General features: G+C 43.5%; 1 protein-coding gene across 9 annotated transcripts in view; it reads left to right on the plus strand.

The window, feature by feature from the left end:
• Dennd2b (DENN domain containing 2B) overlaps nucleotides 1-13,724 on the plus strand; it is a 145,756-nt gene that overhangs the window by 45,468 nt on the left and 86,564 nt on the right. For 4 of the 9 annotated variants that reach the window (XM_090348188.1, XM_090348186.1, XM_090348192.1 and 1 more), the window contains exon 2: nucleotides 2,666-2,757. The gene's annotated coding sequence lies outside the window, so the exon portion shown is untranslated. Of the gene's footprint in view, nucleotides 1-2,665; nucleotides 2,758-3,045; nucleotides 3,584-13,724 lie in introns of those variants that run through there. The other 5 variants (XM_090348189.1, XM_090348193.1, XM_090348190.1 and 2 more) reach the window with 3 other exon arrangements.

A 13,724-nucleotide genomic window follows, 5' to 3' on the forward strand; every position in this document is an offset into this window, starting at 1 on the left:
GGGAAAATGGAGATGTTTCCAAGGCTTCTGGTTCAAATGTATCTGTGTGCTTCTTGACAAATATCAGACAGCTTAAGCCTGTAAAATCTTTTTTCCCCTTTCCTTCCTCTCTTTCTCCCTCTCTCCTTCTTTCCTTCTCTCCATCCTCCCCCCCCCACTTTCTTTCATGTGTGCCAGTACTAGGGCTTAAACTCAGTGCATAGGTGCTGTCCCTTAGTTTTTTTTCCCTCAAGGTTAACAGTACTCTACCACTTGAGCCGTAGCTTACTCCCAGGTGTTTGGTAGTTTATTGGAGAAAAGAGTCATGGCCTTCGTTGCCTGGGCTACTTTCAGTCATCAGATCTCATCTCCTGAGTAGCTTGGATTATAGATGTGAGCCAACTGGCACCAGGCAGTCTGTAAAATCTTGACTCTTTAGGAAAGATCAAGTAGGCCAAGTATTGAGTCCAGCTTTATAGAGGCAACAGGGAGTCAGCTGACCTTGGAGTCTTTCTAGCTCGAGAAGCTCATAACTTAACAGAATCACTGATACAAAAGTTCTAGTCCTACCACTAAAGAGCCCAGGGATCAAGGGGAGCCCCCTTGTCTCTTCCCTAAAGAGCCTCTGTAACTCTAGCTTGCCACTAGAGGGAGCATGGCCTGCATTCTGTGCCGAGTCTTTATATATATAGCTTCCTAAATTCACCTTACTTTAGTGCAATGACTCTTATCAGCTTTAGTACTCAGCCTGAACGCCTGGCCCCTCATTCTGCCTAAAATTAAAAAAAAAAAGCTGATGTATAGGTGCTCAAGAAATGTTAATTGTTGTTACTGTTACACTCTGAAATTTCTTATAGAAATGGATGGGATCATCTCTTATTTCTCAGTATAGAGAATAGGCAAGTGGAATGCATACGTTCTGGACCTGAAAGGACAGAGAAATACTTGCTGGGTGTGAGTGGAGGAAGAAGTTTGAAGATCTAATTGTATTGCATTCGTCTTTCCATGTTTTGTAGTTGTTGTTATTGATGGTGGTGGTCATGGGGCTTGAACTTAGAGCTTGGGCTCTGTCCCTCAGATCTTTCACTCAAGGCTAGCACTACAGCTCCAGTTCAACTTTTCTGGCGGTTAATTGGAGATAAGAGTCACATGGACTTTCCTGCCTGAGTTGTCTTTGAACAAGAATCTTCAGATTTCAGCCTCCTGAGTAGCTAGGATTACAGGCATGAGCTACCAGTATCTAGCTTTGTCCTTCTACCTTGTCTTCCTTTGTAGACTTGTGACTCTAGGGCCTATGAGTGATTCCTGAACTGAGGGTTTGATGAGGTTGGGTATTTACAATGAGTTGTTAGGCACATATCCTTGAAGTTTTGATTGCACCACTAAAATAATAGTGCCCACTATTTTGGATGTGGGTCAGCCTGTCATTTCCTGTTAGATTTTATGATATTTCTTTTACCTTAGTTTCTGGCATATTTATTTGTGTTTTAAATTCAACTCAATCAAAAACTTTTTTTGAGAATTGCACAGTACACAGAAAGCTAATCAGATTTCTGCCTTTAAGATTCTAGCATCGCTTTGGGGAATAACATTGGAAAATGCTATCCTTGAGCTTCCATGTCTTCATCTAGTGGACAGATCAAGTATTCTAGTGTTTTGTTTGTTTGCAGCTGAGTGAGGTTTTTAGCTCTAAACCTACTTAAGAAGGTGTTTTGCCCGAGTAGAACATTTCTTTTAGTGCTCTTCTCTGCACTACCTGGGTAATAGATTATGTCTGGCAGAAACCAGAAGGTTACATGTTTTGTCCTGTGGCAGGTGACCAGGTCAGGCACTGCCAAGGCCTTTGGATCCCTGCTCTGTCCTAATGCTCTTGAAACCACACTACTTAATGTATACCAGAGAGTTGGAAGGCTTGGTGCTATCTGTGGATCTGTCACTTCCTGGTACTGATTGAAAAGAAAAATCTTTTAAAATTAGTATCATAACAGCAGTCTGACTTTAAGGCCTACTGTACTGATCTGTAGGGCTAAAATATTTTGAAACAGTGTAGGGGAGGATGTTTTCCTTCCCATCTGTGTATCAGGATGTTCTACACCAAATAGATACTATCATAAAAGGCTTCAGGCTAACAGAATTGTAATCAGACTTACCTTACCAGGACTCAGAAAAATTTCTCTGCCTTCCCCTGGGAATCTAATCTTGTAAGTCATAACCACTTATCAGAAATCTGGTTAGTTTTCAAGGTCAGGTCGCAATAAACTTTAGTACTAAGTATACTGGATTAGGGCTAAGTATATTGACCAGGCTGTCTTTAGTTCTTTGTCTAAGTATCTGTATACCTGTGGATCAAACACTGAATTTTTCTGAGCTTCAGTTTTCTCTTCTGTAGAATGGTCACAAACCTATTTGTCCAATATATTCTGAAAGGTTGTAAAGATCAAACAATAATACATATAAAAGAATGTTAAAGTAGGAGTGTCCACAGGGTCTGTGGTCAGAGGGACTGCTGTGCCATCGATATGCTAGTGTTGGGACAGCAGCCCACAGGAGCCCTGACTTACAAGTTTTGAGCAGGGCAGAAAGAAGAGGCTATGTTTGTGTAATGTTTGTTTCCTTGTCTGTGACAATGGACTTGCCCTGGACATGCTTACTGGGCCTGACCTAGTGTGTTTCCTCTCTACTGCAGGAAGCCAAGACTGCTCTGATGTTGGTCCCATACTAGTACCATGGGTCCCAGTACTGGTTAAAGTCATCTCCAGGACCTGGACAGGCAGCAAGGTAAGCAGGGAGGCCAGTCCAGGCGAGCTCCCGGGTTATGAGTGCATTTCCTCCTCAGCTGCTGCCCGGAAAATCCTAAGTGAACAAACAAGTCTAGGCAGTGCATCAAGGTCCCTTCCTACCCAGACTCCCCGACCCAGAGGAAGGGCTTGCTTTCCCTTCAAGTGTTCCAGCTAGTTCCCTCCTCTCGGCGCAGAGATTCTTCCAAGTTACTGTTCTTAAAGAAAAAGAAAGAGAGAGAGAGAGACAGACAGACAGACAGACAGACACACACACACACACACACACACACACACACACACACACAAAGAGACAGGAAAGAAAGAGAAAGAACTGACCGGCCGGGAGGAAAACATTCACTGTCTTTTTCCTTTCCTCTGAGCTGTTAAAGCAAGTTCCCAGGAACACCCCAGAGCCCTGGGTTTTCTGGAAGGGAGGTAGGAGGAGTGGAATGCTTGCAAAGACTGATCAAAAGACAGTGCTGTTTCATGGAAGTCTCCTAGAACAGAGAGAATGTGAGTGTGTGTGTGCACGCGCACGCGCGCGCCCTCTCTCGCTCTCACTCCTGGTAGACAGAGCTTGCACAAGGCGCCGCCTGGGAGGACAGGATCTCCATGACAACTGGCCTGGCCGGCTAGCAGCCCTCGGCTCACTTGGCTGGAAAGGAGCGCCAGGAAAGGTCAGAGGAAGGAGTGGTGGGAAGCTTTTGCAGCAGGTACCGGGGCTTAAGCCAGTGGATTTGGGGGCCCTTGGCTCCCTAACCAACTGAAGTGTGAGCCAGAATCTGCTGAAAATGGAGGGGGCAGGAAAGCACCGGGACTTTCAGGTAAGGGTAACTTGGTGGGGAAGATTGCCTTTCTTTGCTGGCCTGGGACTGTTGTCTGGGAAGCCAGCGTGTGAGTGTTCTGTACTCTGCACTGGGTTTGGGGCTCTGCAGTGATGTCATGCTCCCACAGTTGGATTCTATTAGCCTGAGGAGGAGGAAGAGGAGGAGGAGGAGAGAAACAGCTAGTTTTCTTGACTTTGCAGATCTTTGCTGATCTCACTCTTGCTGAATCTGAAGGTGTTTCGGCTTCACTGTGGAAAGCATCATTTTCCTTTTTTAGTTAACACTAAACCACCGGATATTTTTTTCAGGAAGACACTTTTATAGAGAGAAAAAAATGAGTTCTCATCACCACAGTAGTTTGTAGTTCTGATATGGAAATTTCAGTGCCTTTTGTCTCTGGAGCGACTTGGTTAGCTCTCATAGACACTGTTTGGTCTCTTGTTGTTGCTATGTCTAACCTGTAACAAAAACAGCAAAAACACCCAGAAACAGCAACAAAAAAAAAAAAGAAGAAGAAGAAGAAATTCAGCAAGGAGCCTGCAGTGATTCCTAAGTTCCCGTGGAATAGTTTATTAGAACAGAAGCACTGTCTTTGGGGTATCTGAGCTAGGGCCTTGCCCTTTCTACCAGGTAGTTCGATAAGAAGTATATAGACATCTGTCATGAATGAGGGTGGTCTCAGACTTTCCTGAGTTGTTAGTGAGAGGCTATCCTGGGGTTGGTGAAACTGCTATGAGGTGTCTTATCCAGAAGCTGCAGACGGAATCTTTTATTAATGTGGTAGCAGTTAGGAACTAGGGAGTAGCTGTGAGTTTGCTGGGTGGATTGCTTTGATTAAAACTTTATCTGAATCTCAGGGGCATATAGTTCCCATAGTTTGTACTCCTTTACTTTGCCTATCTTGAAATTTGATAAAACATTAAGATCTAGAGAAGTGGTGTGTAGTTGAGCTCAGTGTGGCTTAGGAGCAGATTCTCCCAGAAAGACAGCTCTATAGTTGATGAGATAGGCCATCTGTAATAGTAATAAGAAAATGATTGCTGTGGACATAGCAGAGACCCATCAGGAGATATATTTCTCCTTTAGCCATGTTATATCTTAAACTTATTCATTGGCTACAGGGAACTTTTTAAGTGGGGGTAACAGCTGTGGTCCTGCTCTTCAGTTTTTCTTCTTGAACTTTCTGAACAAAATGTCTTTTGTGTTCTGGCAAACAATGAGGGGGCCTTCTGATTAACTTTGGGTCAGCGTGCCAATGCAAGCACTGGCCCTGTCCCCGATTCTGGCTGCCTGAATGTATATATGTGTGCCTCAGTGTTGTGGTCTGAGGCTCTAAAGTGTCAGCCCAATAGCTCTAGACCTAAGATAAGCCACTTTTAAAGTTAACTTATCCTCTTACTAGACTATAGGGATTCTCTGCTGGCCTGAAATCTATGTTTTGCTTGTGGGATATGGTCTGGTACCATCGGTGGGGGATGTGATGGAGGAAGTTTGTCTACCCAGTGATCCGTTTTAGGGGCAGTATAAACTACAGCATCTCAAGCCTGCTCCTGGGCTCAAGAGGATGTGCCCAGAGTGCTTCTTCTTTTACCATCCCTGCATGTGTGAAAAGAATTAGCCATGAGCTTCAAGGAGCTGAGGCTCTTTTCTTTTGATACAGCAGTAAAAATAATAAATTTGAGATAAGAAGGTAGGATTCAGCCTGGCTTCTGTAGCTCATATCTGTAATCCTAGCTACTCAGGAGACTGAGATTTGAGGATTTTAGTTCAAAGCCAGTCAGGGTAGAAAGGTCTGTGAGACCCCCATTTTCATTTAACCACCAGAAAACTGGAAGTGAAGCTGTGCCTGAAGTGGTAGACTGCTAGTCTTGAGCAAAAATGGCTAGGAACAGTGACCAGGCCCCGAATTTAAGCTCCAGGACTAGCATGTGTGCACTCATGCAAAGAAGGAAGGAAGGAAGAATGGAAGGAAGGTAGGAAGGAAGGAAGGAAAGAAAGAAAGAAAGAAAAAAAAAGAAAGGAAAAGAAAGGAAAGAAGAGAAGTGTCTGTGGCCAGGTTTTGCTGCATGTCACGTGAGGTTGCTATGAACAAGTCCCTGAACTTCAGATGAGATAGAAATAACAAGATTTACTTCACAGGACTAGGCATAGGATAGATTCCATGGAAGTAGTTGTAAACGAATCAAGTCTTAAATAGCATAATATGTTATGAAGTGAAGTATGACACCTTTCCTGGAAAGTCACTTTGCCTCTTTGTTCTGGTTCCTCCATTTATAAAATGACTTCTACTCTTCTGCATTTGAGAAAGACCTTAAAAAGTCTTTTTTGGAAAAGAAGTCTTTGATATGGTTAACAAATAGTGCTTTGTTTGGATTGGGAAGTTTAATACTAGTGGTGTTCACTATAGACTTTTGAGCTTCATAAATAATCCTTCAGAGATGAAGCTTTCTGTAGGTCACTCAGCTCTTGTTTTAGTGCAGGAGGGATCCTCAGAGCGGCCCAGCCTTTCCTGTGTTCCATAGCTCCCTGTAGTCATGGTGCCATACATTTTAGTTGTTGGAACAGAGGCTGCTGGTGCTCAGATCTATAGGGGGAATTGTCTGGGGTGGGCAGAGGGGCCTTTGCCTCCACTCTGGGGTTGAGAGGTAGGGTTCTAATTGACATGAAAGAGTATGACTCTGAAAACTTCCTTAGAGGTTGGGCAGATCTTTCAGGAACTTGTAAGGCTATATAGCTTAGGGGAAAACCATAAAGAAAAACAAGGAAGTAGAAATTCCAAGGGCAGATACTCGATATGTCATAGGATGGTGCCAAGGACTGAAGTAACAGGGGAGGGGGCGGCGGGGGGAACTGCAGGCAAGGGTGTCCTGAGTGCTACCTCTCCTGCAGCCTCAGCCTCTCCCACAGGACAGGGAAAAACCTTCTGGCCACGCCTGAGCAGACTTGGCATAAGTAGGGATTTCTGTTCTTTTAATTTGTTAATGAAATAACAGAGCTCCCTTCTAGGTGAGTCACCTCCACAGTCACCTCCACCGCAGCCTCTGTGGGCCGAAGGAGAAGCTGTCTTCAGCTTAGGTCAGGCTGCAGCTGTTCCCCACTCCCTATCAGTGTAGCTTCCCAGACCTGACTCACAAATTGGATCCCTCTTAGGTTCCTTGAGAATTAAAAAGTAACTTTCCTAGTTTTGCTCTTTCTCTCCCCCTTTCCTCTGTTCTCCTTTCCTGAACACACTCCTCTCTAAAATGTGAAAAATAAATCATCTAAGGAAATTGAAACTTTGAAATATCTTAGGAGAACAGGTCAAGGGCATTTTTTGGTTCCCTGTTTTCCCTGGGAGGCAGGACTGGGTGAACAGTTTGAGGGAGGCTCTTCAAATTTGAATATCATGGCCTCACTGCTGGCTTGGACCTAAAGAGAGATGGTGTCCCACTCCCCACTGCATCTGAATTCTGAGAACTGCTATGGGCAGGTGGCCCAGTGCCTAAGGGAGGTAGGAAGGTCTGAGTACCTGTGGGAAAGTGGCCTGTTAGCAGTCACTCCCTTGATGACGCCTGATTTCCATTGTTGGTCTCAAGGAAGTTGACTGAGGGGCCACGCAAGGGTAACACGTATCAGCCTGGAGGAGGGCAGCAGCACCCTGTGGTCTGCTTCTGTGCTTTTGCTTTGGATGGATGTTGGGAGGCTGGGGAAGGAAGAGCTGCAGGCAGTCAAGTTCTTCCAGCAGGACCAGAGAAAATAGGGAAGGAGAGAGGAGTGTGCACACTATCTGGCAGAGATTTCTCTTGAAAGTTTGTGGGAAAACTTTTTAGAATGTGCCTTCTGGTGTAGAGACTGTTGATCTCTTTACTCTGGAGGGGAGATACTATGAGCCTCATTTTAGTAGGTAGGTGGGAGAACATAGCGGGCATGGTCTGTCTTAGCTGAACATGTCACACAAATTGTGCTGCTGGAAAAATCCCTTTCTAGCTCTAGACCCTACAAAACTCTGCGTGTGTGTGTGTGTGTGTGTGTGTGTGTGTGTGTTCATATGCATGTGCATGTGTGTTTTGAGAAGGAAAGGAAGATGTTAAACAAGTCTGAACTACCTTCTTGAAGAATTTCTCCAAAGATCCCTTTCCTTATTTTTATTGGCTTGGATAGGCTGAATATACTGTGGTTTGGGGCTATTGAAACTACCACAGTGCTCTTCTCATCTGAGAACTGTCTGAATATTTGATTTCACTATCCTTATAAAAGAATATATAGGCAATTAGGGTACAGAGCTGCCCTAAACAAAACAGGCATGTTTCTAAGGGGTTGTCATGAGACCACTTCAGTTTCTCTGAAAGATCCAGTGTCGTTTGTGAAGCCTGTAGTGGCTGGCGTAGAGATGTGAGGAGAGGTTGACTTATGGGAGTCAGAACAATGGATGTGTGTGTGTGTGTGTGTGTGTGTGTGTGTGTGTGAACCTGAAAAACAGTGAGATAAACCTTGGGTTATGGGAGATAGGCTCTGGATCAGGACAGAAGATTCTAGAGGGAAATAGGGGAGGGACACTGGGCAGATGTTTGTGAGAAGATTAGAGGCAGCAGGTGGTGAGAGATGGAAGGACTGGGGCAGGAGGCCCCAGTAGCAGAATGCTGGCCCATCTCCAGGGAACCCAGATAGACAATTTTGTATAGGTCCTGAGGAGCAGTGGTAGGGTGGGGTGGCCAGCATTGGGGTCAACGTACCTGTTGATTTGCTCTTGGGTCAGAGGTATCTCAGGTGCCCCATATATGCCCACTTGATCTGTTCATTCATTAAGTCAGTGAGGACAGGATGTCTAGGCCAGGGCTGGGGAGGATCCAAAAAGTAGGTTGTATTAGATATTGTATTGTCCTATTTCCTGCCCACTGCTCCAGTGCAAGCTTCTCAGAGTGACTGAGAGAGAGTAAACACAGACCTGCTTAAGTTTGGGGTTTTTATGGTAGGGTTAATGACTTATCTTAATGCTCTTAGACTGAGACAACGAAGGAGGGTTCTATTCTTAGACTAAGTTAAAGTACTGTTTGAATGGTAGAAGAGAGCCAACTAGAGGATAGGAATTGTGAGAATGAAGGTTCTAGGCATCTGAGAAGAAGGATAGGAAAGAAAAAAAACCTTTGAGGTCAGCTAGTGTTTAGAACTCTAATTTCATTGAAGGAACTGGATTTTAAATGTGCTTATCTGTGTCTTGGAACACTATCTCAGAGCTCTAAAATTGAGAATTATAGACTCTGTATGTGTGTATGCACACATCCTGGAGCTTGCACTCAGAGCCTGAGCATTGTCCCTTAGCTTATTCACTCACAACTATCTACCGTTTGAACTACAGCTATACTTCTGGCTTTTTGCTGTTAATTGGCAATAAGAGTCTTAGAACTTACTGCCCAGGCTGAGTTTGAACTGAGATCCTCAGATCTCAGTCTCCTGAGTGAACATTACAGGTCTGAGCCTGCAGTGTCTAGTTATAGATGGTTTATACTGTATGTGTCCATCAGAGATGATTAGATACTCAGTGAATGTGTGGTGCTTCCTTGGTATACCATTTATACTTGTATGAGCATCTTATGCATAGTGTGCTGTGCAGAGATTAAGAACGGGAGCTTGGGAAGGGGGGTGGACAGGGACTCTCTGAGGCTTAGGCCTAGCCTAATATGTGAGTCCATAGCTATGTAATATTGGGCAAGTTATTTAATCTCTTTGGGCCTCAGTTTTCTCTGCGTCACCTGAAACATGGATAAACCAACAGCACTCACCTTGTTAGGGTTATGGAGGATGAAGTAAAGTGGTTTATGTAAAACTGTACAGGATACATGTGAATAGCTCAGCACCTGGAACAGAATAAATCTTCTTGCCTGCCTCTTTCCTGCATGCCAACCCAGGCAGGACCCCTGAGATCCTTATATATATCAGGCCCTTCGGTGCTCTGGATAAGGACTTCTTGCCTACCCTTCCTCAGCCTGCTTCCATGGATTTCCTCCATGAATTCTTCAAAGCCTCACTTAGCTTCACGCTTTGCAGCCAGCTCTAGGGATTCATAATCTGGCTCTTTGTCTTTCTATCTGGAGAAAGGGAGAGTTCTGGAAAGTTAACTCTATAAGCCTCAAGTCTTCATCTGTAACTTAGGAGTAATCAACTTACCTATCTTAAAGGGTTGTGGTTGAATTACTTAATGTTTTCTGCTGCTGTTGGTAGATTTCCCCTCTTACTACTTTCTACATGTCATAGCAAGAAGTGCCTCAGTGACTCACATGTTTAGCAGATCTGAGTTTTGGTCTGGCTGTATATGACTTTTTACTATATGTGGGGAAATAACTTGACTTCTCTGGGTTTTAGTTCTCTAGAAAGTAGAAGCTATGGATTGAGGATTCATACTGGCATTCTGCTTGATTTTTCAAATGTATGTGCCTTGTCTTTCAGCCGGATTCCCTGAAATTCCATGAAATTTAAGCATACTGTTAGATGCTTTTTATTTTCCCAAATGGCCAACATATAAGAAGTATTAAAGTAACTTTAATACTTTTAATAACACATAAATAATAGACAATAAATTTAATAACAGCACATGAAAAGTATTTGAGTAACTTTTAACCTCACCAGTGGGATTCTAGGAAACCTTTGACTTGGGTCCTGAAGTTTGGGGACTGGAAACTTGTTCTCAAGTGCATAGGATTTGTTTGCAACAACTGTAAGGAGGCTCCACCATTAGTAAGCTAGAAAGTCTGTTGGTGAGCAAGAAAAAAGTGTGTTACTAGGTGTCCCCTGGGAAAATGTGGTCAGTAACTAGGTGTCCCCTGGGAAAATGTGGGGTGTCTATTTGTTCTTCTCTAGAGATTGTGAATAAATGTTGCCACTGCTGTGGCCTTCTGGTAGAGGGAAACAGCAGTTTCATGAATGACCTTTCCTGACCAGTTGGTGCCAAAGACCAATCTCCAGGATAGGGGAGGAAGTATCCAAGAAGAGTGGTATTTTGAGTCTGGATTCCAGGCTGGATTCAGAGGACTAGAGTGGAGAGTTTGGCCAAACCAAGGAAGCTTTGAGGCCAAGGGGCCCCCTCTCGTGGGATGTATATTGTGTGCATTGGGATAGGAGCATGGCAGAACCCTAGTGGAGGAGCAGGATGGGAAGGGGAGGGCTGCCAGGAGGCTGAATGAATATGGAAACTTGGTGATAGAGAAACCTAGGTATTAAAAAGTGCCAGGTATCTCCAGGAAATGCTTGTGCCTTAGACATGAAGCTTTGCGAAGAATAGCTCCTGGCACTTTATTTTTCCCAAAGAACATTTTGACCCCAGCCCAGGTGAGACTTGCCTAGCATAACACTCTGACCACTCCCAGAAGCGTAGGGGATCTGAATGAAGAGGTTCTAATCTAAAGACAGCAAGGAGCTCCTTATCTACCAACATAATTATAAAGAGATTTCCTTTTCCAATTGCAAGAACCAGGAACTTTTGCTGCCAAGTTTAGCAGTGTGTTTTAAGTCCTTCAAATCTCCTTTGAGTGCTACCAAAGCTCTCAGCTTTGTTGTTATCTCTTGTTGAAATACAGCCTGGAAAGGTCATATCAACAGTGCCAATTTATGGGCCTGCTGAACCCAGGCAGGCCAAGGGCAGAATAAGGAGTTCCTGGGAGTAGGTACTCAAGCTTCTTTCTTTCTTCTTCTTCTTCTTCTTTTTTTTTTTTGGTCTTAGAAGAACAAATTATGGATTAGGGTCAGAGATTCTGTTTCTTCTGAGTTCTACTTCTGTAAGCTCCCATAAGCAGGGCTTAGCTTCTCTAGTAGCTTCCCAAAGAAGTTCAGTCTTGATGTCCCCTCCTTATTAGTAGAGATGAGTTTCCTTGGCACAAAGTTCTACCAACAATGTCTCCTATTTAATTTATTGGCAGCTTGTGACCTATCATATATTCTGGTGGAGTAATTAAAAGATGAAGACTTTAGGGCATAGACCCATATGCACAACTGTCCCCCTTTTTAAATTTTTTATTGTTATAAAGGTTATGTACAGAGGGATTACAGTTTCTTAATTCAGGTAATGAGTGCGTTTCTTTTTGGACAGTGTCACCCCTTCATTCACTTTCCCCTGGTATTTCCCTCCTATTCCCCACACACATGTTTTATAGTTCATTTTCAAAACCTTGTCTAGTGAGTATCACTGCTGAATTTGTTCACCCTATGTCCCTCCATATCTGTGCCCCCCACTAGCCTCCCAAAGGCAGATAAATGAACAAACAAGTCAAAAAGGAAACATAGATAAAACAAAAAAAATCTTTCTTGTTTCCATTTCCTAAAGTTCATTTTGATAAATATTATATGACCAGAGGCACCTAGGCATTGGGCGTTTGTATTTCTCCCCTAAAAGTATCCTCCTTTGGTCTCACTGCGAGCTGTTCCCATTTTCAAAGATCTGAGGACAGGTCAGACCCTGTATGTATGGACTTCATCACTTTGCAAAAAGGAAAGCAAACAGAAAGGAAAGGGAAGACTGGTGGATTCTGTCAGCTATGAAAAAGTAGGACACACAAGTGGGACAAGAACATACGTAGAGCAGTGGAGATGGTCTTGGCCATGCACGGGCCTTGGTTTTGTTCTCTTTGGCTTGACTAACTCAGCTGCTGTTTTCAGAGGATTGCAAGCTCTGGATTCTAGAAAGAAAGCACAAAAGTTCCTTACGTTCTTTGCCGCTCTCTCCGCCCCCCATTTACCCACCCTGTGGGCTCAGGCTGAAATGGAATAGCCTACACTGTCCTCTCTGGCTATGAGTCACCTTGGCTGCTCAGGGCTGCCTGTGGCCCAACTGCCAGGAGAGCCAGCTAGGAGGATGCTGGTGGTAAGGAAGGTGTTGTTAACTCAGCTCTGAGCAAGTGCCTGAGGGGAAGTGGCTGGGATCGAGTTGAAAAGAAAACAGCAGGGAAATTTTAATTTCATTTTACTTTAAATCTCATTAAATGGAACTTTAAAAGCGTTTTATTTACTCTGATAAATAATCAGAAGCCACAACTGCTTGTGGATGGGTTTCAAAAGCCATGCTAGGCTACACTTGTTTTCACCTGCAAGACCTGAGGTCAGATGTCTGCATGGCTCCCTAGAATAAGTTTGTTTATTTATTTATTTTTATTTTTTGCCAGTCCTGGGCTTGAGCTCAGGGCCTGAGCCCTGTCCTTGGACTTTCTCAAGGCTAGAGCTCTACCACTTGAGCCTCAGCACCACTTCCAGCTTTTTTCTATGCATGTGGTACCAAGGAATCGAACTCGGGTCTTCATGCACACTAGGCAAGCACTCTACCACTAGGCTAAACTCCCGGCCCCAAGTTTTTTTTTTTTAATTGAAAGATTTTATTAACACTGATTTTTACATCATATTTCAAATGTCATGTTAAACAAGTATTCAAGAAGGGAATCTCTATATGCAATCACTGGCACATAGACTTTAGAATTAGGCTAAGAGTTTGTATGTCATAGATACATATCGATCTATATAACATTATGTCTATAGAGTATAAATCCCATCATGGATTTTTATGTCTATGTAGTACGTTTATATCTGTAAGACCGTGTCAATAACCTTGGGTACCTGAAGTCATTGCTCTTGTACTGTTTGGATCTAATATCCACATATCAAGGAGACCATGCGCCTTTTGTTCCTTTGGTCTTGACTTATCTCAACATGAGTTGCTCTAGTTTCATCCACTTCCCAGCGAATGCTATTATTTTATCTTGTCTGTTGGCTATGTAGAATTCCATTGTATATATATACCACATTAAAGAAATTTTTTTTATTAATGTATAGAGGGGTTACAGTTACATTCACCGGGTGCATTATTTCTCCTTCTCATGTTTTTGTCCCCATTTCCCTTTCCCCTCGCCCTCCCAATCATCTTGTTTTATATGTACCACATTTTTTTTTGTATCCATTCATCTGTAGTAGGGCATCTGGGTTGTTTTCATCGCTTGGCTATTGTGAATAGTGCAGCAATGAGCATGGCTGAGCATGTGTCTGTCCTTACTGTATCTTGGATTATGATGATCAGGGTAGATGCCCAGGAATGGTATGGCTGAATCATAGGGAAGGTCTATTTTTAGTTTTTTTGAGAAACCTCCAAACTGCCTTCCAGATTGGCTGTACTACTTTACTTTCC

Source organism: Megascapheus bottae, chromosome 16, assembly GCF_031878675.1.
Source record: "Megascapheus bottae isolate mThoBot1 chromosome 16, mThoBot2.hap1, whole genome shotgun sequence".
In the NCBI taxonomy this organism is placed as follows: domain Eukaryota; kingdom Metazoa; phylum Chordata; class Mammalia; order Rodentia; family Geomyidae; genus Megascapheus; species Megascapheus bottae.